This window comes from Lepisosteus platostomus, chromosome 8 (assembly GCF_059453375.1).
Source record: "Lepisosteus platostomus isolate fLepPlt1 chromosome 8, fLepPlt1.hap1, whole genome shotgun sequence".
In the NCBI taxonomy this organism is placed as follows: Eukaryota; Metazoa; Chordata; class Actinopteri; order Semionotiformes; family Lepisosteidae; genus Lepisosteus; species Lepisosteus platostomus.
The window spans coordinates 26,710,560-26,734,937 of record NC_142618.1 but is presented as its reverse complement, the minus strand read 5'-3'; positions in this window follow the sequence as shown (position 1 = coordinate 26,734,937).

Sequence of the window (24,378 nt, the reverse complement as noted above, 5' to 3'; positions counted from 1 at the left end):
ATATGGCTGGTCTCGGTACTTTAAAGAAAAAAATACACACCGGTATTCCATTTCTCCCTAAACATTGTAAGCTTCGAAGTCTTTAACTAACGTGATACCGGAGTCAACAAGCATACTTTTAGAATTTGATTAAAAGGGAATATAATATGGAATCGCGTATCTCAAGAAATTAATAACGATATAATTATATTCATGTTGCAAAAGAACTGCAACGGACATAAAAACTCCCTTGCATGGTTTCATTACGACCAGAATCGGTCTTGAGATATTTTTAACTTGATTTACAGTATTTGAGAGGTATGTCTTAACACCGATACTACAGTGCTTAAGTACTGCTCACGTATATGTTTCTAGGTTTATATTATGCATTTCATACGGTCAAATTACTTTTGAGCAATAAGAAGCGAGAAACGGTATGCGTTTTACTTTCGTTTTGTGCTGGGACCCGTGGATTGATTAGAGATATCAAGTACATACAAGTCATTTTTTAAATGTTGTAGTTCGTCTTGAAAAAAATGTTACGAGTACATCATCTATCAACAATTACACAGGTTCTGTTTCCATATTGCGGATTTTGGTTACGTAATATTATTTTCTAGATTTCACGTTGTGAATATGATGGGATGTCTGATGGGATGTTTCTAAAAATCCACCCTCTGTAAAACGTCTTCTCTAGTTGTCCTGCATATGTATTCGCTAATGAAGCTGTGTGTTCTGAGCCTAGATCTCTACATTTCTGTATGAACCAGCTTAGAGGGCTAAAGACAGCTTGTGTTTAAATTGAGTGTAAGGCAATTTATGCTTCTAAAGTCATGGTCAGCATTTATCTTTGTACTGTGTTGTAAACTTGTTCTGTGCCAAGTCACATTATTTTATAGCGTTTTTAAAGCGTTATCAAATACGGTGTTACTGTAGTTTACTGAGTCCCATGTCACATGGTCTGTGATAAACATAACACCTGTAAAACCGGTTTAATTCGTCACAGCCAGCACTCTTCAGGTGTGAGGGTCTTCTGCTCAGAATGAAACGCTAAAATGTTTGTGTATATTCTAATGGTAGTGGGGGCGGGGTGTGTGGGAATAAGTTTGGTTGAAACATTTTCTCTGAAAGCATTTTCTTCTTGTAACCGATCTTGTTACAGCATGTTACAGTTTACTATTATTAACCATATTAATTTTAAGTGCTTAATGTAAAATCTTGTAAAAATATATTTTCATTGTTCAAATATACATTAAGTCTGACTATCATATAATAAGTTAAATACAAAACTAAAGAAAAAATAGGGTTAAATATAATTCAAAATATTTTGCTAACAATGTTAACTGTTTATGAATAATAAAATGTATTAACTAAGGAGTAGGATGGCACAGTTGTTAGTATGTTTTTTGTTTTTTTTTAACCCAATCTCCGGGAAACCATTAGTACGATGGTGAATCGGAGATTCTCAACCCTTGCTGCGTACGACTGGAAAAGAATTCGTGATCGGATCAACGAAATGCTTCGTAGGAGGAGGCAGTCTTTTCCTCTTGTCTAACAGTCTGTCCACAAACAAAACATTCCTGTTAGACAAGAGGAATTGAAAAAAAAACAATGTTGTCAATGAAAACCGGTGTGTGTGTCTCTCCCTGCTGGATGTCCCTCTCACAAACTGCTGAATGAATAAAATAATTTTATTGAAAACGAGTTTGCGATTGTCTGGTCTTTAAATTCTGTAGATACGCGATTCCATATTATATTCCCTTTTAATCAAATTCTAAAAGTATGCTTGTTGACTCCGGTATCGCGTTAGTTAAAGACTTCGATGCTTAAAATGTTTAGGGAGAAATGGAATACTGGTGTGTATGTTTTCTTTAAAGTACCGAGACCAGCCATATACTGTATGTTTAAGTTCCAAAATTAATATCGTTTATGGGCTTCACACGCGTTGCAGTATGCTCAGGCACTAAGTAAAAGGAGATGCTTCGTATTGCTTGACTAATTTTAAAAACTAAGTTATAAATATAAAAATTGCAGGCGCTGCTCTGGTGCGTCGGCTCCTACACAGTGCCTGTCTGCCGTAAGCGTTACAATATACATACAGTACCCAACACTGCTTGTACCCATCTGTCATGTAAATAAAACACCTTGAATTGAATTGAATTGAGGGGAGAAGGGGGGGATACTAAAGCCAATACTGGCTCAATGGGCTTTGACGTGCTAATGCGTTAACGGTCCGGGTGTGGCAGGCTTCCAATGTCAACTCGACTCGATTAGAAGACAATGAACGTATTTTAGCCCTAAATGAATTAATAGCAAACATGGTTTACATAAAATACATTTTTCCAAGAAAGTTTATAATAATACGATCTATAGTTGAAATCTGAGCCTACTTTAAAAATAAAGGAAAAGCATTTTCAGAGAGCAATCACGCTGTGTTTATGAAGAAAAAGTGATTAGGTTTATGAGCAATCTAATTACCTATTCGCTTAAAATGCTATATAAAATAAAGTTTATTTAGAGATGAATGATCAGTGTCGCAGTTTAAATAATGTGAGTCAGGAAACTAACACAGCGCCACCGGATTTAATAACGCAATAAAAACGCTATAAAATAATGTGACACAGTACAGCACAGTACAACAATACTGACCATGACTTTAGAAGCATAAATTACCTTACACTCAATTTAAACACAAGCTGTCTTTCTGTATGAACCTCTAAGCTGGTTCATACAGAAAATGTAGAAATGCATTAGCCTGATCATGATTAAAAAACACATAATTAAACACGCGTTTGCGATTTAAATCAGAACACGATTTAAATCAATATAAATGTTTATATTGTAACGCATACTGTCCCGCCTCCATTTCTCTATAAAAATTTACTGTTGCACACACACACACAATAGAAGCAGGAACCACTGTCAGAAGGGAAGATATATTCAAAATATCGCAAATATCGATCATGTTGCGATATTTTGAAATATAAAAGTCAATTGATTGTCCATAATATCGCTTACCTATTTTTTCGAAGAAATGTTTGTTAAAATAAAAGTCCAGCACCAGCTGGATTCGAACACACAACCTACCAGTTGGAAGTCACGCACCTAGACCAGTAGGCTACAAGACAGCTCGCATGTTCAGGTAGGCGAAACAGCCTTACACAGTCCTGCCGCAGTACACGGATATAATCATACCGTTATTAAATTCTTTAGATACGCGATTCCATATTATATTCCCTTTTAATCAAATTCTAAAAGTATGCTTGTTGACTCCGGTATCACGTTAGTTAAAGACTTCGAAGCTTACAATGTTTAGGGAGAAATGGAATACCGGTGTGTATTTTTCCTTGTGATATTTTAAGCTCTAGTTGAATGATAGGTGTCGCATTTTAAATCATTTTCGTAGCTAGAAATTATGAAACGCCCTGTTAAAAGCAAGGAAGTTTTTATGCCCCGTTGAAGTAAAACAAAATGCCTGACAAAGTATGGCTTGGACAGATTCCAAGTGCTTGTACAAATGTGCTAAAGAAATTATACTTTGAGTATACAGCTTGTCCAAAGTCATCCATTATTAATACTATTAGTAATATCTTCAGTAAAGGCTTTGATGCATAAATATTTCTGATAAAGGTAGGTTGTGTACTTCTGTCCAACTGAGCAATCTTGCTTTCATAATATATACCAACATTTTAATGACTGATGATTAACATGCTGTAATACACAGTTCAAAATTAAAGGCTCAAATGCTGTACATGAGAGGTTAAGCTCCCCCTGGCGGTTTTACAAGGCGACGCCGGATAGTTAGTCACGTGACACACGTGAAATGCGTGATACCGCGTGATACTGTGACACGCCCACCGGGGTATGCCGCGAAATACCTCACCCATTTTGAATGGCTGCATCTGTAAGCCTTGCCGCTACACATCTGTTCATTTCTTATCACTGGTAAATGGCTTAGCTTAAGCAATACTTTCAGTTGATTGTGGGCTATTCAAAGTGTCCTGTGGTTCAATCATTCTCATACATTATGTAAAGGTCTCTAAGAATATAATTTAACAACGTTAATATACTTTGTTAGCATATCTAATCTTTTATGTCCAGTATGGTGACAGGAGGGCGGTAAGCTATAGGAGTTGCCAATCTATGGGTAGAATGTTAAACCAGGGTTATGACTATTTGGTAATGAAAGAAGATTGCATTGCAATTTTCTTAAGAACAGAGGTATGCCCCCTCTATTCTAATTAAATTCCATCATGGACATACAAACGCTGGCCCCAAAAATGTCTCTGCATAGTTCAACTGATGAAAAAAAATATTTCTCTACTAAGTGTCATGAATAGTGGGGACGCCACACTTCACTTGAATGGGTTCTGCACTTTAATGGTTGATGAAGTTGGTACCATCGTACATGTACAGTAAAGCAATTTGAGATGCTCCTAAATGTCCATCCTCTCCCTTGAATGACAACTGGAAGTAAGTTCCCTTGCCCAAGTCTGGCTTTTCCCTGGCCAGTAAATAAATAGAGAGGAGTAACCCCCCTTTCTCTCTTTCCTCTGGACTGCTTAAATGATCCTGTTGCCTCTGCTCTCCTAATAGGAGCTATGCTGTTTTTTAATTTATTCACTAACAGGGTTTATTTAAACCCCATTAGCTTTTTAATGCTATAATAATGAGAGGAAACAATTATTGTAAATAGAAAACTACTAGCAGTTTTTTTTTTCATGGAAGTTCAAGCCTATTAAGTTTCAAAATGATCAAATGTGTTTAATGGTAATGATTTTAGGTCTTTACAATAGCAGGAGACTGAGAGTGTTGCTATATAAAATGCTAATACAATCAAATTATAAATATTTTAAGCGTATTTTAAGATTTTAGCGTAGTAAAATCATCAGACCACAAACAGCTTGATGCTGTAAAAAAAAGAATAGGGATTTTCTTCTTTTTATAGTTATACTTATATGAAACAAGTACATTGAGGAGGTTTGCTATTCTAAAATCTTTGAATAATTTTGAATACCAACTGAATAAATCCTAGACTCAATAACACAAGTTTATCAGAGACATAATTTCTTCTTTGAAGAAACTATTGCATTTGTACTGACTCATGAAAAATTAGGCACCAAAGATTAAGAAAATAGATTTAAAACAGTTAATCTGGGCAACATTCATAAACCAGAGCTTTTATGCTCTATCTCTCCACTGAATGGTTTGAGACTTGAAAAGTCACAAGGAATCTTTTCTACTGCATAGCACATCAATATTCTTTAAGTAGTACCTCTGATACTTTCTGACAATGGCTTTCTATTCAGAGAGGGGAAATGTTATTGGATGCAGTTGCTCCAGTCCACAGTACCAGTGTACTAATATAGAAGGAAAAGCTTCTTGGCTCCTTTTGGTCAGTTGCTGATTTAACAAAATATGGTGTAAAATTTCTGGAAGGTGTTTATTATGGGCCTAATAACTGACATAGGTTTTTAACCCTATATAATATTCTAAGCTTTAGTCACATTTTTGCTGTTGATGAAGGTAAAGGGGGTAGATCTCAGAGTTAATTGAAATTCAAGGGCAGCTTGTTAAGCACAGGCCCTGTTAATAAAGACCTAAAACATAGGGTGAGGCAGGTAAGGTTGTTTGTGTTTGGAGAATAGAGTGTTATGAGTTTGAAGCAAGTATCTTTTAAGTTTTTCTTTGATATAATCCTTGTTGTTTAACTGTTAATATAATTAACAGTTTGATATAATCCTTGTTGTTTAGTTGTTCAAGTGTTGTTCACTTCATTTAAAAAGTTGTCATTGATTTTTCCAATTACCAAAATGTTATTTTCCTTTTTGTTGTAACTTGTATTCAAAATCTTATTTAGTCTTAAGATAAATTGTGATGAAGTTAAATATTCCAAACCTAGCATTGCTTAGATTATAATCACAACACTTCAGAAACAGGGTTTAGGGGCTTAACTGGTCTCAACAACTGTCTTTCCCATGTTTCCCATAATTAAATATTATTTATTACCAAAACTCTCCCTGTAAGTATGTGGTAACTTCTTAACTTCTCAGGTGACCAATATGGTGTACTGTAATTCATTTCTTTTAATCGTAAACTGGGTATATTTATGACTACAGGACAGAGATTCTGATTACATGTGTGCCAGAGTGACAAAGTATTCAATACACACATCCGGGATATACCCCACACATGAAAGAAAAGCAAATTGGCAGATAAAGATCAGCAGAATCAAGAAGAGCACAGCTGCTTTAAACAGCTTATTGTCTAGTCTACATACAGCTGCTTTAACATACTGTGTAATGCACTTTTATCTTAATTACTACACTGGCTCTCTCTACAGTTTAACTTACCGTGTGGTGTCTAACAACAAACCCCAGATTGGTTTAAGACCTGAACCTTAATTTACTCAAGTGTATTTACAGTGCCTTGCGAAAGTATTCGGCCCCCTTGAACTTTTCAACCTTTTGCCACATTTCAGGCTTCAAACATAAAGATATAATTTTTTTATTTTATGTGAAGAATCACCAACAAGTGGGACACAATTGTGAAGTGGAACGAAATCTATTGGATTTTTGAAACTTTTTTAACTAATAAAAAAATGAAAAGTGGGGCGTGCAAAATTATTCGGCCCCCTTGCGTTAATACTTTGTAGAGCCACCTTTTGCTGCGATTACAGCTGCAAGTCGCTTGGGGTATGTCTCTATCAGTTTTGCACATCGAGAGACTGAAATTCTTGCCCATTCTTCCTTGCAAAACAGCTCGAGCTCAGTGAGGTTGGATGGAGAGCGTTTGTGAACAGCAGTTTTCAGCTCTTTCCACAGATTCTCGATTGGATTCAGGTCTGGACTTTGACTTGGCCATTCAAACACCTGGATACGTTTATTTGTGAACCATTCCTTTGTAGATTTTGCTGTATGTTTGGGATCATTGTCTTGTTGGAAGATAAATCTCCGTCCCAGTTTCAGGTCTTTTGCAGACTCCAACAGGTTTTCATCCAGAATGGTCCTGTATTTGGCTGCATCCATCTTCCCCTCAATTTTAACCATCTTCCCTGTCCCTGCTGAAGAAAAGCAGGCCCAAACCATGATGCTGCCACCACCATGTTTGACAGTGGGGATGGTGTGTTGAGGGTGATGAGCTGTGTTGCTTTTACGCCAAACATATCGTTTTGCATTGTGGCCAAAAAGTTCGATTTTGGTTTCATCTGACCAGAGCACCTTCTTCCACATGTTTGGGGTGTCTCCCAGGTGGCTTGTGGCAAACTTTAGACGAGACTTTTTATGGATATCTTTGAGAAATGGCTTTCTTCTTGCCAGTCTTCCATAAAGGCCAGATTTGTGCAGTGTAAGACTGATTGTTGTCCTATGGACAGACTCTCCCACCTCAGCTGTAGTTCTCTGCAGTTCATCCAGAGTGATCATGGGCCTCTTGGCTGCATCTCTGATCAGTCTTCTCCTTGTCTGAGCTGAAAGTTTAGAGGGACGGCCAGGTCTTGGTAGATTTGCAGTGGTCTGATACTCCTTCCATTTCAAGATGATTGCTTGCACAGTGCTCCTTGGGATGTTTGAAGCTTGGGAAATCTTTTTGTATCCAAATCCGGCTTTAAACTTCTCCACAACAGTATTACGGACCTACCTGGTGTGTTCCTTGGTCTTCATGATGCTCTCTGCGCTTTCAACAGAACCTTGAGACTATCACAGAGCAGGTGCATTTATACAGAGACTTGATTACACACAGGTGGATTCTATTTATCACCATCAGTCATTTAGGACAACATTGGATCATTCAGAGATCCTCGCTGAACTTCTGGAGTGAGTTTGCTGCACTGAAAGTAAAGGGGCCGAATAATTTTGCACGCCCCACTTTTCATTTTTTTATTAGTTAAAAAAGTTTCAAAAATCCAAAATAGATTTCGTTCCACTTCACAATTGTGTCCCACTTGTTGGTGATTCTTCACATAAAATAAAAAATTTATATCTTTATGTTTGAAGCCTGAAATATGGCAAAAGGTTGAAAAGTTCAAGGGGGCCGAATACTTTCGCAAGGCACTGTATATAACTAGGCATAGAAGAAGGAAGGGAGACAGTCCAATCAAAACTCTTCACAAACTAATATTAAATTAAAATATGAATTCATTCAAATGTGAAAAATAGAGAAGTAAGAGCCAGATTTCTCTTAAATGAAATAGTGTAAATAAGAAAGGAGATCAAATTAACATTATAAAATATCCATAAACTCTATTGTGTAAGTACAAAAGGACACATTTCAACAAAGACCTTTCATCAACAAAAACATGTTAACCCTAAAGGACAGGCTCAATGGGGCGGACTACCAATTTTTAAATTAAAAAAGATGAATAAAGGTTTGTGAGATCAAAAATACATACCCACAGCTGATTCCTAATAACAGATCTCTTACAGGTAACTAATATTAATGTTTTAAAGGTAAATTTACCCTTTTCTATTAAGGCAGACCAAGAGTTGCCTTTCATATTCTATAGAGAGTCATGGTGACACAGGATTTGTACCACTCATAAAGGGGAAGGTCTGACATGCACAGTTGGTACAGGCTGCAAACAGTATCTCAAATATATAGAAAAGTTCTATCTTCTGAAAAAGGTCTTAGCTGCCTTCTTGCCACATTAGTATGAAAACAAAAGAAAATTAGACAGCAATAATATCAGTGGAATTGGATGGGGGGAAGATCAGTCGACTTTTTGGGGCTACAGTAGATATACTTTCAGTATGAATGTGATGTAAAGTAAATCATTTCCAGAAAATCCTCTTCTTGTGATGTTCTGAAGGCCCATCCTAACTAGTAATAAATACATGTACAGTACAGTATGTCAACAATAGCTTGCCAAAGTTAATGAGAACAAAACTTTCAAAAAGGACTGTCATAAAGACAGAAAAGATTTACCCTGTAGTTATTTTTCAAATGTAATCTTTAAAACAAACTTTAAGAAGCATAAAATTAAACAAATTCTCATCAAATTCTCAAGTATATTCTATACAAGCAATTAGATCATATGGTATCTTCTATTGAGAAATAATGTACATTTACAGTAGCTGCTGTGCCTGGTCAGATTGACACAAAGGCTGACATGCTTGGATTCATACTTCACCTACTTGCAAACTAGGTTGAGCTCTAAATTATTTTGTGACTGTGATGTACAGAGTTTTTGTTGTGACTGTACTATACCCAGTGAACTATTTCTGTTCATTGTCTGATTGTATAATGTGTGCTTCTGATGTCCGTGTTCAACAACGGAATAAAGCACATTATACAGTAAAAAACTGATTTAGGCTCATTAATTTATGGACATTTATTAACTTTTGCAAAGGAAGGGGATGTTTTGCTAAAATTTCACTGCAAACTATTCATCTCAAAATACCCCCTTTGTTAACAATCATTGCTGCAGATGCTATAGTCATTCTATCACACAATGTAATGTACATTACTGTCACAAATCATTGAACAGATTTTATATGCTTTTTCCAATATATTTTCTAAACGTGAAATCAAGAGATACAGATCTTTTATCTTCTTTCTTGGAGCCATGGTATCTGAATTAATGGACATATTTCCTCTAGTTTTTCAGGGGCACCCTTTTAAAAGAAAAAGTATTTGATTATGTTCTAGACAGAATATTGCTGACTTTTCCCAGCTAGTCCTCAAAGCTGTTTTTGACTGACAAAAAACATACACTTCATTGATGGTTATCTCCATTAATTATTACACATATGTAGTTGAAATTGTTAGAATTTTAAAAAGGAGTTTGGCCTAAACTGCTTATTATAGGTTTTCAGTAAGGTTTCAAACTGGCACTATAATTTGGGATACAAATGATGTATCTAGTAATAATTTTTTTATTGCTTATATCAGCCACCCATGTCTGTTTTCATGATTTTACAGCAAACTGATGCTGTTCAACTCTATTTGTCAAGCTTGCCTTCCTATCTTTTTTTTTCTTTTATAGTGACTGGAAAATGTAGAGCTTCTCCCTAAAGAGATAAATTGAGGGCACATATTAAAATTTTATTTTTAAACGATGACTTTCAACTTTGCCAATGTCATATTGTTGATGGTCAGAAACTTTATTAAACAAAAATTACATGCTGTGCTTTGTAAGGGATATGCTTCTTGTTCTGTTTTAAACGATCCTTAAAAAATACAAAAAAATACAAAAATACAAAAGTCTTGTAAATATTTGTATTTTATCTTTAACTCCTCTTGTCTGAGCTAATAGTCAAAATATATAATAAGGTCTGTGAGGGTCCTGCAGGAGGGCATGATTTGAAGGTAGATTAGCTTGTCTTTGTAAAACACTACATAATTTCTGAAATTCAGAAAGGAACACACTTGTCACTAGCTGCAACCAAAAACAAACCAGATGTATTGCAATTGATTAGCAGCTGCCTATCACACAAAGGTAAATGATAGATAGTAATAGCTTCACACTATTGTACATCGCCATTTGTATAGGGGACATACCAGCTATTAAACACAGAAAAAAACATCTATTATTGAAATATTATATATCTACAATGCATTGTGTGAAATGAAATGGGTTTAAAAACCTGTGGAATGTACTGATTTGGGACACAGCACACATGCACTCATACAGAGGAGAAGGGGCTCTCAGGAAGAAAATGTTTTTTTCTATTTGATGGAGAAATATGAATGGGAGATGAAATGACCCTTTTCTTGATAAGCCTGGGGGAAGCTCATTGTACTTCCCACAATACTTTGTCACCAAACAGCAGGGAGTACATCTGGGAACAACAGACAATGAATGGTCCTAGTAAACTAGCCCTAGGTTCATATCTTCTGAAAAAACCCTGTGGAGAAAGACATTTCCCTTACAGGCCTTGGACTGTTAAAAAGAGACTTGGAATGTAAGGAAGCAATTTTAAATGGATTACAGACAATGGTGTATATATTAACACTGTGCATACAATGTCTGGGGAACAATCCACTGACGTGAATAAAAAGCTATTACAGCTTTGTTTGCAAACTGCTCAATGTCGTTACATAAAATAGGCAGATACTTTGTCTGCTGCTCTTTCTCAAAACATATTTACACTTTGAATCAAGGGTGAATACCTTTGTGTGGAATGCTCATTGTCTCATGAGTTGATTACAGCTTGATCTGGCGATAAATTAATTATTGTATATGCCTGGGATATACAAAATTTTCTTGAATCAAATTGAGAATGTTGCACACAATGCCTAAGTTTGTTAACTCTGCATTCATACTGCATATCTGCACTCCAGACCTAGTGTATTTCTCGCATCTCTGCTTGGGTTTGTAATGCTAAGCAATATTGGATGTCTGGTGACCATATTCCCCTGTGTTAGGAGGGGTCACAGTATTCAGTTTGAAAGGGACTTATTACGAGATATTATAAGTACTGAACAAAAACAGAATATTATCGATAAATAAATGCTCAGTCCACACACAGCGAACATATCATTCTAATGGTTTATTTTCCAAAGTTGAAAGAAACATGAGATTAGATAACACAGAGATTGTTTTCCAGATGCAGCCTGCAGCGGGGATCAAACTCATAGTTCAGAGGTTTCAATCTCACATTAAATTAACTGGTTACTAAAAACAGAACAAATACATTACAACTTTGTCAGTTTACATTCCTGAATGCCCCCCTTCACCCATGTATTCGACAATAATTGGATGAACACAAAAAAGTCTCAATATAAAACATTGCACATCTGTTCAGTCAGCTTTATCGCATCAACGATGTGCTCCTAACATAGAGATGCTCATTTGCTTAGATTCAATCATTTGTGAAGTAATAAACTCAAATAAACATGATATCTAATTCATTGTCATTTGTAATAAATAAAACATGCACAACAGATTGTGAGGATAAAAATCATGTTTATTGTTAGTGAAAAACAGAGCACAAACCTTTCTGCAAAAATGAATCGCCATAATTTCGTACTGTACATTCACATGAAAGGTTAGAACACCTAAGAACATTTCCTGCACCTCTATTTATTCACTCCAGAGTAGGGAATAAAATTCACCCCTTTCATCCTCTGGGCTATTTATATGAAAGTAACCACGACTTGCTGTTTTAGCCCTAAAAAATGGAACATGAAGAAACAATTACATGTTTAAATGAACATTTAACTAGCATGCAAATATTCTTAAAACTGAAAAAGTTATCTAAGTTTCTTATTGTATCCATTTTAAATATGCTATACAAAATAATTGTATCCGCTAAATGCAATTTACTGTGTGCAACAGTCATTTAAATCTCTATTCAAAACGTTATTTTCATCTGGCCTCATTTTTTTTGTTTTTTTTTTGCTTATAACAACATCCTGTCACAGCAATGTAATTAAATACAACTATTTAATAAAATTGTTTGTTGTTAGTATGTATACAGTACGATTAGCACAAGAAAGCACTAATAGGTTAACACCATGATGTAAATAGCTACAGTTTCTATTCTGATCAAGGTTGGGTTTATTTATGTCAGTTAGAGGATCTTCAGCTTCCTGCATACAATTACTTTTTGCTTGTCATGCACCTTCAAGGTTGATATCGATGAGAGTCTCTCATTGGCACAACATCAATATAAGACAAATGGCCTGATGGGAGCACAGTCTTTCTATCTCTGGAGGAAGATTGTTGGTTGCTACATTTTGCCAAGCTGAATAAGAATTATCGATTTTCAAAAGGGTTGGGGAGAGGAAAATTTATAATGCTAAATTTAAAAAGATGGAGGCAACATGGTGGCACACTGGTTAGCATTGCTGCCTCACACACTGGCACCCTGGGTTCAATTCTGGGTACTGTTCGTGTGGAGTTTCCCTATGTTCCCCTACATTCTCCCTATGTTTGCATGGGTTTCCTCCAGTTGCTTAGGCTTCCTCCTACAGTCCAAAGATACAGTATATGGTACGTTAATTGGCTTCTGGGAAAATGGAACCTGGTATATGCATATGCGTGTGTGTGTCTGTGTGGGACTGCATTGCGCCTGTTGTGCCTTGGTGGGATAGACTCCAGTCCCTCACAACCCTATATTGGATAAAGGGGTTAGAAAAATGGATAGGTGTAAAAAGACTGCTTGTTAGCATATCTATGAATTCTCAATCCTGTAATAACTCCTTATATTATACTGTGTAATAATGGACTGTGACAGAGTGCCTGTTTTTTTTCTTTTGATGAATATGAAATACTCCAATATTTTTCTCTACCCTTTTGCTATGTTCATGAGTGTGTATGTGATACAAATGAAGTATGAATGATACTTACCCTGTACCTTTTTTGTTTCCCTAAAGCACTGTAGTGTTTCCCCATTGGAGTATTGTGTTGTGTTAGTCAAGATGGCCACCAGTCACCTTTTCTGTTTGTAGTATCCCACAATGCTCCCATTAATGATCTTAAAGGGAAAGGTTACTGGTGAGCCATCTATAAATAACAGATGTAAGATTTTTTTTTTGTTTAAGTGGACATATAACTCTATTAAAATGTATAAGTTTTTATAGATGGTTAAATACTTTATTTTTACCAAATTGCCCATCTCTGTTAAATGTCTGTTAAAAGATCTGAGCGAGTCCCTTTAAGAGAGGATGGGCCTTTGGAGAGGAGGGGGTATAAAAGCAATTTGGAGAGCTCAGTAGTGAGAGGGTGCTTTGGAGGGAAGGTGTGCATAGTTTACACCTGTGAGGAGTTTTTTTTTCCAGTTATCTGTATTTTGATAGCAATCAATCCAGTTTTGTTTGCATTTGAAGACTGTTGTTTGGGAGTTTCTTTTCTTTTGAGCTAAACCTGGTTCCTGGTTTCTTGACTGATTGGTCGTTTTCATCAAAAGAAAAAAACAGGCTCTCTGTCACATGGATGAAGGTCTACTACAGGTTAGTCCTACTCGAGGCATTAAAACCTTGCTCAATGACAGGATGAGGAATGTTAAATAAAAACATTTTTGAATGTTTTTCCCTGTTAAGAAAAGCATATGGAAATGTTTTGGGAAAGACAAATTTGATTATTCAATCAGTTGATACACCATGGAGTTAAGTCACTCATATTTTAACTCATCACCGCCAGTAGACCTCCATACTTGCTCTTCAGAACCAAAGCCACAAGAGTCAAATCTAAATAATCAAACCTTACTCTTGGAGGTGCTCAACCAATTGTGTGCCAATGCTTTGGAAATCCCATCACTGACTGTAATTCTAATAAGGTTTAAGATCAGTGAAAAATGAATGTCAATAATTTCAACATATTGTATCTGATCCCAAAAAATATTTATCTCAAGATAACTTTTTTCTAAATATTAAGCTGAACAGTAACAAATGTTTCACAAATCAGTTGGGGGAAACTTTAAGAGAAAAAAGTGAATTGTAAAATTATTTAAAAAACAGCATCCAGTTAAAGAAAAGGAGTATGATAAAATATTAGAAAGATACAAGAAATCCTCAAATGTTATTTTAGTATTACAACAGGAAAATAAGCATTAAGGATCAAGTAAAATATATTGGGACAATAATGAGAAACTTCTAGACACTGAAAGGGAAGGTATTCACTAAGCAAAAAGTCAACAACATGCCTCAGGCAGTAGAAGAACACATTTCTTTATTAAAAGTATTGTCATAGGAATAACGGATAATCTGGGAGCTAGAAGCACTCAAGATTAAATCTCCAGGGCAATGGTAATTATACTCAATGAAACAATAGATGTCATTTATAAGTCAATGATAAATGGACTGGAAAGCTGCCAGTGTATTGCCTATGCACTACAAGGAAAACTGACCAAAATGACCCATATGTCTGTAATCTATTACATGTAATTGTATGGGGAATAATACTAGAATTAAACTAGAGGATGACCTGTTTGGAAGTCTTGTAGACAAATCTTCATTAAAGCCTATTTCTCAGATTATAGGCGTATTATTAAAAATCCATGTTTAGACTGAGAATTAGTTAAAATAAAACAAAGAGTACGTCTTAGGGGTAAATATTCAAATTGGGATGAGGTAATTCATAGAGTACTACAGGATTTGTACTAGTATAATTAGTAAATTAGTCACGTTTGCAGAATATATTAGATACATATTAGAATTATTAGATAATTATTAGAATTGCCAAATGCCGTAGAACCAGGAAATCAAATTCAAATAGATATAGAGAATATTCAAAACTGGGCAAAGACCTGGAAGATCTTATTTAAGTGAAGGGTTTTTTGATGAAGGTACTTAAAACATTAATTATAATTAAAAATATATGAAACACTGAGTTATAAGAGGTCACTTAAGAAAGACTGGTGTTTATGCTGGTGTATCTTTCACATCTTCTAGATGATGTGAGGAAATGATAAGGCAAACAGTGTTTAGTCAAAGTGTAGAATTTAAATCAAGAGACTTCAATTTTATGTTAAAATGTATAATGCACTGGAAAGGCCTAATTTTTAATATTGTGTGCAATAGTGTAACATTATTGTCACCATGTTATAGAAAATATATTGCTGTTCTGAAATCATTCCAGATAACAACCAGATGTATAGTATTATGGGGCTTTAAGCAACAAAGTGTGAAGAGTCAAGAGTCTGGATACATTTGCAAGGCACAGTGCAAAGATCCTGCAGGATCAGAGCTGAGAATTGTGCTCATTCTCATTCTAATTATTGTATTCTTTTCTTACTTTTTTTCTAACTGCCTTTACAAGTGTCTCAAGTGTTTTTATTTCTTCATTATGAAGCACTGGGTTTATTACTTAATACTGTACATCTACAGTATGAGGTTGAATTGGATCTGTGCTAGGACTACTGCTCTTCCTAACTTATATCAATCTATGATATAGATTCTGGTATAATTAGTCAAGCTTGATTTTCTTCCCCTGGCGAATCGAGTCTTTGAAAGTTCTATTAACTGTCATCATTATTATAATATATTTAAATTAGGTTGAAGCTCAGCTACCAGTTTTTGGAGTCTTGGCATGATTTTATGGAAAATAAGATCAGAAGCAAAATCAGAAGCATGTAGCAAGTTGACTTTGAACATCTTTAAAACAAGAGTGTCTAGAAAAAGACTGGGTTTGTCAACTACATCCAAAAAAATTGGAGCTTCAGTATTAATGTTTTATGCAGTTAATTATTTTTATCACTTTAAAATGAAATGTAGCTATAGCTAATCACCTCCTGGATAAAGCATAGATTACTTTCAAACAGAAATAATTTCACTAGAAAATTAAAGGGCAAGTAGAGGGCACTATCATTTTTGATGTATGCATAAATATTTTTTCCTCTACAGAAGCTTAGTAATTTACATTCATTTCCACTATATATATATATTAGTTCTTTCATTTAGCTTTTTCAAAATCTAATTTTAGTTAAAAAATCATTTTACTTATTCTAAAATTAAGATCAAGAAAGATTATATTAAATGTTTTATAATGCCCATTCATCCATTCATTTTCTAAACTCTAAAGCTAACCACTGCATCATTGTGCTGTCTTTTTGCAAACTCTTTGATTTTTTTTTTCTCACTGAGTACCTCAGAAAACAAACCTTTACCTCAGGTTATGAGGCTGAGACTCCATGCTTCATTTACAGATGATACTAAAAGAACAGAGGAACAGCCATCTCTCTAGAACATGCAAATAAAATGTTTTAAAAATCAAGACTGAGAAAACTGCCAGGTAATGCTTAATGCAGACAAGTGTAGGGTGATATATGCAGGATGAAATGAGAAACTGATACAATATTTATTTGCAATTGAAGAGGCTACATATGAGTTAAATGATGTGACATTTTCATATTCTATATCCTTGGATATATACAGTAGTTAAAGTGTAGAATTTTAATAAAAGTATGCATTTTGAAATTGTACAGTACTTGACTTGACTTGACTTGAACTTTATTGCCATATGTAACCGGTGCTGGTACAATGGAATTCTTACTTACAGAAAGTCTCTCGATTGTGAAACAAGTGTAAAAAAAAAAAAAAAAGTGCAAACAGTGCATCAAGACAATGTACAAACAAACAATAGACAATTTGCAAGTAAACATGCAGACAGTTTGAATGTAAACAATACAGACGTGTAAACAATGACTGGAGACGTACAATAAATAAATTACAATGAGGTAGATGGTGATGGTGTAGGTGTGGTCCGAGGGGGATGGCTAAATGTGTTCGCCAGTCTCACTGCTTGTGGATAGAAGCTATTGAAGAATCTAGTGGTAAGTGTCCGTATGCTCTTATATCTCTTGCCTGAGGGCAGTGGGGTGAAGAGCTCATGCCCGGGGTGGTGACTGTCCTCTGTGATGGCCAGAATTCTACCACGGCAGCGGTCCTCATAGAGCTGTTTAATCTCGGTGAGACCGCAGCCGATGATCTTCTGGGCCATATTGACCATTCTCTGCAGTGCCTTTCTTTCTCGCGAAGAGGTGTTGCCATACCACACGGTGATCCCGTTGGTGAGGACGCTCTCGATAGTGCAGCGGTAGAAGTTCACCAACACATGTATTGGCATCCCCCATCGCTTGAGGCACCTCAAGAAATAAAGGCGCTGCTGAGCCTTCTTCATGATAGAGTCAGTGTTCACAGTCCAGGTTAGATCTTTAGAGATTTGAATTCCCAAAAACCTAAAGCTGGTGACTGTTTCCACTTCCGTTCCATCAATACTGAGTGGGCTGTGAGTGTGTGGCCTGTGTCTCCGAAAGTCCACTATTAGCTCTTTCGTTTTCTTTATGTTCAAGTCCAGGTTATTGCTATGACTCCACCTAAGCAGCTGTACAACTTCATCCATGTAAGTGGACTCGTCATCATCACTGATCAGTCCTATTATAGTGGTGTCATCGGCAAACTTAATGATGCGGTTGTTGCTGTGTCTTGCTGTGCAGTCGTGAGTTAATAGGGAGTACAACCTTGGACTCAGACAGCAGCCTTGTGGGGTTCCAGTGCTCAGGGTGAGTGGTGTTGATGTTTTATTGCCTATCCACACCACCTGTGGTCTCTCGATAAGAAAGTCCAGCAGCCAGTTGCAGACAGAGTTGCACAGACCTAATCCCCTGAGCTTTGTCACCAGTTGACTGGGTATGATGGAATTGAATGCTGAACTGTAGTCCACAAACAGCATTCTCACATACGAGTTCTTAGTGTCCAGGTGTTCCAAGGCTGTATGCAGAGCCAGGGAGACAGCATCATCCACTGATCTGTTGCTCTGGTAGGCGAACTGCAGGGGGTCCAGGGACTCTGTGATGGAGGAGTTGATGTGTGACAACACCAGCTTCTCCAGGCATTTCATCACCACAGATGTTAATGCTACTGGGCGGTAATCATTCAGGCATGCCACTTTTGTCTTTTTGGGGGTTGGAACAATAGTGTTTTTTTTAAAGCAGGTGGGGACCATGGACCGTGACAGGGAGGAGTTAAAGATGTCTGTAAACACTGTGGTCAGCTGGGCTGCACATGTCCTCAGGACGCGAGGTGGTATCCCATCAGGCCCTGCAGCCTTACGGATTTTCACCCTGCTCAGAGTCTTCTGCACGTCCTGCTCTGAGAGTTTCAGAACAAACTCGCCCTGCACACTTGGGGTCTTCTCAGCATTGCCCGTGTTCAGAGCATCAAAGCGGGCATAGAAGTGGTTCAGCTCATCAGGCAGGGATGCGTTGTTCGTGTCAATCTCCTGGCTGCAGCCCTTGTAGCCTGTGATTGACTGTAATCCCTGCCACAGCCTCCGGGTGTCAGCGCACTGTGTTTCAAGCCGCACTCTGTAGCTCCGTTTGGCGCATTTTATGGCTTCTTCTAATGCATACCGTGATTTCTTGTACAGCTCTTCGTCCCCCGATTTGAACGCGGTGGATCTATCTTTTATTTTATTGCGTATGTCGTGGTTGAACCACGGTTTCTGATTGGGAAATGACCTAATTTTCATTTCTGGTACACAAACGTCGGTGCAGTATTTAATATAGCTGGTGACCGCGTCGGTATACTCATTTAAATCTGTGTCGGGAGCTCTGAATGCGTCCCAGTCTGTACTATCAAAGCAGTCTATTAACCTTAAGTATAATGCACTAGTAAGATGTGTGGAATACTGTGTAAAATATACAGTATATATATATCGCCACAACCCTGAAGAACCCTCAAAGGTATAAATGGGAGTACTTCGGAACACGATCTGTAATATGAACCAGACAACAGTGGAAACGACTGTATTTGCAAGTGCATTTAAAACTGAAAACAGGGGACATGTTTTTGGAGAGTGTTACGGAAGTGTGGAGCAAGCTGCCCAGCCATGTAATAGAGTCAGATATTCAGCTTTTTCTTGAAAAGACTGAGATCCTTGAACTAATAAGACAACAAGCAACAGTAGATAACACTAAGGCTAAATAACACTTTCATTTGTAAGTGCTTTTATGTTCATAATCTGATCATAATGTTATGCTAGTACAATACTACTAGCATAGTACTATAAATTAGAAATATAATATTTGCTTTTTAATGCATTTATATGCTGCACTAATATACTGTAAATTAATTAAGTCATTATAAATGTAAAAATTAATGCAAGGAGTCTGGACCTACAGTACTTACTGTAATCTCTTTGGGTTATTGCCCTTTGGAAAATCACAATTCACAGAAAATGGCTAGATTGGGCTTCTCAGACTCATAACTTAAACCCTTCCACAAAACATTAACTATCATACTGGCTGTGTTCCCATCAGGAGTCAACATGATACCTTCAGAGCCACATACAGATGCAGCCATTCAAAATGCGCGGGCGATACCGCATTATTTTGCGGTACGCTGTACGCAGTCTACCGCAAGCTACCGGTAAATACCGCGAGTTACCGTAAATTCTCCTATAATACGACAAGCAAAATAATAGTATCCGGAATTTCCGCAAGGTGGAGCTAATAAAGCTCAACCTCTCATGTTTGAGCTGTGGCCATCAAAGTCTTTAACGAAGATATTACTAATAGTATTAATAATGAATGACCTTGGACAAGCTGTAAGTGTAAACTCAAAGTATTGCCCTGGTCAACATTCTTTTTTTCATTGACCGTCTTTGTAAAAGTAACACCACAGCATTTCGCAATCACGCATTTGTTTCCAATCATGCAAAGTACAGTAATTTTTGAGAATCGATTCACCATGCCTTTCACATGCTCATAAAAGAGATTGATTTAGGAACATAAACATATTACCGTATGAAAACTGTACTGTATATGTATATTTAATGTCTTAACTGTGCCCGTTTAAGTATTGAATATTCATATCTAATTTTACCACTGAGGGGAAATCTTAGTAGCTGAGCATAAAAAGAATAGGAGCATACTGCAACGTGTGTGAAGGCCATAAACGATATTAATTTTGGAACATAAACATACAGTATATGGCTGGTCTCGGTACTTTAAAGAAAACATACACGAAACATGGTTTCATTATGACCAGAATCGGTCTTGAGATATTTTTAACTTGATTTACAGTATTTGAGAGGTATGTCTTAACACCGATACTACAGTGCTTAAGTACTGCTCACGTATATGTTTCTAGGTTTATATTATGCATTTCATACGGTCAAATTACTTTTGAGCAACTAATAAGAAGCGCGAAACGGTATGCGTTTTAGTTTCGTTTTGTGCTGGGACCCGTGGATTGATTAGAGATATCAAGTACATACAAGTCATTTTTTAAATGTTGTAGTTCTTCTTGAAAAAATGTTACGAGTACATCATCTATCAACAATTACACAGGTTCTGTTTCCATATTGCGGATTTTGGTTACGTAATATTATTTTCTAGATTTCACGTTGTGAATATATGATTTGGGCAAACAGAGCCGCAAAGAAGTACATTATGGGTTGTTGTTTTTTTTTGCAGTTTTATCTAGAACAAGCGATGCTTAAACCTTTGTCTGATTCTTGTGAAACTATCCACACGACAGTTACAGTACCTAGGAGTTGACTTCAGTGATGTCACTGATGGGATGTTTCTAAAAATCCATCCTCTGTAAAACGTCTTCTCTAGTTGTCCTGCATATGTATTCGCTAATGAAGCTGTGTGTTCTGAGCCTGGATCTCTACATTTCTGTATGAACCAGCTTAGAGGGCTAAAGACAGCTTGTGTTTAAATTGAGTGTAAGGCAATTTATGCTTCTAAAGTCATGGTCAGCATTTATTATTGTACTGTGCTGTAAACTTGTTCTGTGCCTAGTCACATTATTTTATAGCGTTTTTATAGCGTTATCAAATCCGGTGGTGCTGTGTGTTAGTTTCCTGACTCCCATGTCACATGGTCTGTGATTGAAACCTGTGAAACCGGTTTAATTTGTCACAGCCAGCACTCCGGCAGAGAGGGGGTTGTACTCGTAAAGTAGAAGCAGGCGAGATTTCCAGCGAAAGACACCTTCCCCCCCCCCCACCCTCATACGATTCAAATTGTATTACAGCATTGTAATTACACATTGTAATTGTATTACACATTGTACACATGCTTAAAAGAGAAGAGAGAAAACGCAAGCCTTCTTCAGGTGTGAGGGTCTTCTGCTCAGAATGAAACGCTAAAATGTAATGTCGGCTCTGAATGGGTTCAATTATGATTTGGGCTTGATTAAGGTCGCTGCCTTTCATCTAAAACCCTACTTGAATCCTTCTAAACTAAAAATCAGTGTTAGTGAGTTCTAAATAAAGAGGTATCCAGGTAACAGTGAAACGGGCGGACAGTCTGGGGAGATCGCCCGTTTTCCATGTAAACAGTTCCCTGGTTCCGCACCCCTTGGTGTTTCTCTCGCTCTCTCTCGGGTCACCTGATCATTAGCTCGAAAGATTTCAGTGCTTTGTGTATATTCTAATGGTAGTGGGGGCAGGGTGTGTGGGAACAGGTTTGGTTGAAATTGCATTGGAGATCTATGTTCTTCACACCTGAAACATTTTCTCTGAAAGCATTTTCTTCGCAGTTTAACCGATCTTGTTACAGCATGTTACAGTTTACTATTATTAACCATATTAATTTTAAATGCTTAATGCCATTTTTTGACCAGGCACGAATATTCTTAAGTCCATATCTTCGCAAGGGAATCAGTGCGAATTGCAATACTAATTAAATTAAAACTACTAACTACTAATTAAAACAAACCAGAAACGTGTTGTTCTGTCTAATGACATTACAAGTGGAAAGATTACAGATTTTAATCGTCTTTAATTTTGTTACGTTATACATTTTAGAAACGTTTCATCCATACAAACACCACAAAACTATTTTCGATTGTATTTCTGAATAGTATGTTACACTTAGTTCACTGTTTTAAATACATCTAATTAAGAAAGTTAGGTGTAAGCATAAACTATTAGCAATCAATAATATTAAATTTAGCACTGTAATAAGCTGTTGCACTTTCCCCCGGATCTTGTAAAAATATATTTTCATTGTTCAAATATACATTAAGTCTGACTATCATATAATAAGTTAAATACAAAACTAAAGAAAAAATAGGGTTAAATATAATTCAAAATATTTTGCTAACAATGTTAACTGTTTATGAATAATAAAATGTATTAACTAAGGAGTAGGATTGCACAGTTGTTAGTATGTTTTTTGTTTTGTTTCTTTTTCATAAATACAACAGTAGTACCTGATGTCTCAGTGGCTTTCAAAATTAAATTATGCATGCAAACCTGTGAACTAGAAAGATAACTAAGATATCCATCCATTTATAATGGTGGCAAAGTGGTTAGCATTGCTATCTTGCAGCACTGGGGTCCTAGGCTCAATTCCTGCCATCCTGTGTGTGTGGGGTTTACATGTTCTCTCTGGGTTACATGGTTTTTCTCCATATGTGTGATATGACTCCCTCTCGCACTCCAAAACATACTGGTAAGTTAATTGGTTTATGGGAAAACTGGCCCTGGTGTGTGTGTGTTTGTGTCTGTCTGTCCTGTGATGGACTGGCGCTATGTCCAGGGTGTATTCTGCCTTGTGTCCATTGCTTACTGGGATAGGCTCCAAATCCTCTGTACTGGATAAAGAGATTAGAAATGGAAGTAAAGGCACTGTGTGGATGGAACTATACACAGTGTTAGAAACCCACTATGAAATGGCAGCATCTCACTGAGAATAAAATATTTTATAGTGCTGGCTTAAGGAAACAGCCTTTCCACCTCTCTTGCACATCAGTATCCATACCTAGTTATTTAAACAAATTGCCTCTAATTATAAACATCTTAATATGCTGGCTCTGTGGATCCGTATCAGCTATGTTTGCCCATTCCTTCAATTCATGTGCAGAAACTAAGAACTAGAGAAATCAAGAAAGGCTTTTTTTCTAGAATTAATAAATGCACATCCTGTTCACTGGGGAAATTAAATCCACACTGAGCAATCTTCAATATGTTCAGATAATGACAGCAAGAATCCTATCAGGGATGCATTACACCTGTTTTCAAGTCCTTGCACTGGTTACCTATCAGATTTCGAGTCAACTTCAAAATCCTTATCCTCCTTATATACTGTCCTACAACTGTTATTATTGATCTCCGAATTATTGTACTTGACATGACTTCATTCAGCCTTTCCTGAACGTCTATGACAGGCAGAGAGAGTGCTGTTTCTGGTGCGATCTTTTGCAGCTGACATTTCACTGTTTTAAACGAACAAGAAATTAGATTGCTCATAAATCACTTATTCTATATAAACACAGCGTAATTGCCCTCCGAAAATCCTCTTTTTCTTGTTCGTTTTAGAGACCTTGATCGAAACTGATTTTAGATGTCAGAAAGGATTTATTTTCTCTGTATTTCCTACATTGCTTTGTCGAGATTTTAACTTTATATCTAACTTTATATCTAGGCTCAGATTTCAACTATAAATCGTGCAGTAAATACTGATGTTTTGCGCCCTCTTACCACAAAAATATGTTTTGTAGTTGGGATTAACTTTATTTCGTACGCGTAGCTACTCTGATTCGGACACCGAACAGTTAAAGATGGCGGCAAATCAGACACCCAGAGAGAGGGGGGGGGGGGGCGTCTTCTCGCCTCCATAACTAAAATGCCAAATAGGAGTGGCTTAAGCGACATACACAGTCGTGTAACTGACAGCTTGAGGTAGCCTATCGTGTAAATTTCGCTTTGTTGCTGATAGGTTAAGGTTTCGAAACTCTGCCCCAAAGTCATGTGACTGATTTTTCGCCCTGTTACGTTGGTTAAACGCAATGATCACAAGCACCACCATGGTAACTGGGATGTGTAGTTTTTAATTCCATTTGAATTATAACTGTACGTACTGTCTTCATATTTGGCCAGGGCTTTAAAGAGAAGGCGCGCCAAAAAATGTCGGTGCCGTCGTCTCCGCTTTAAAGGTACCCCCGTGCTGGAAGAATTTGACCTCGGAACGTTTGCCCAGCGTAGTTATAGTGGACATAAAA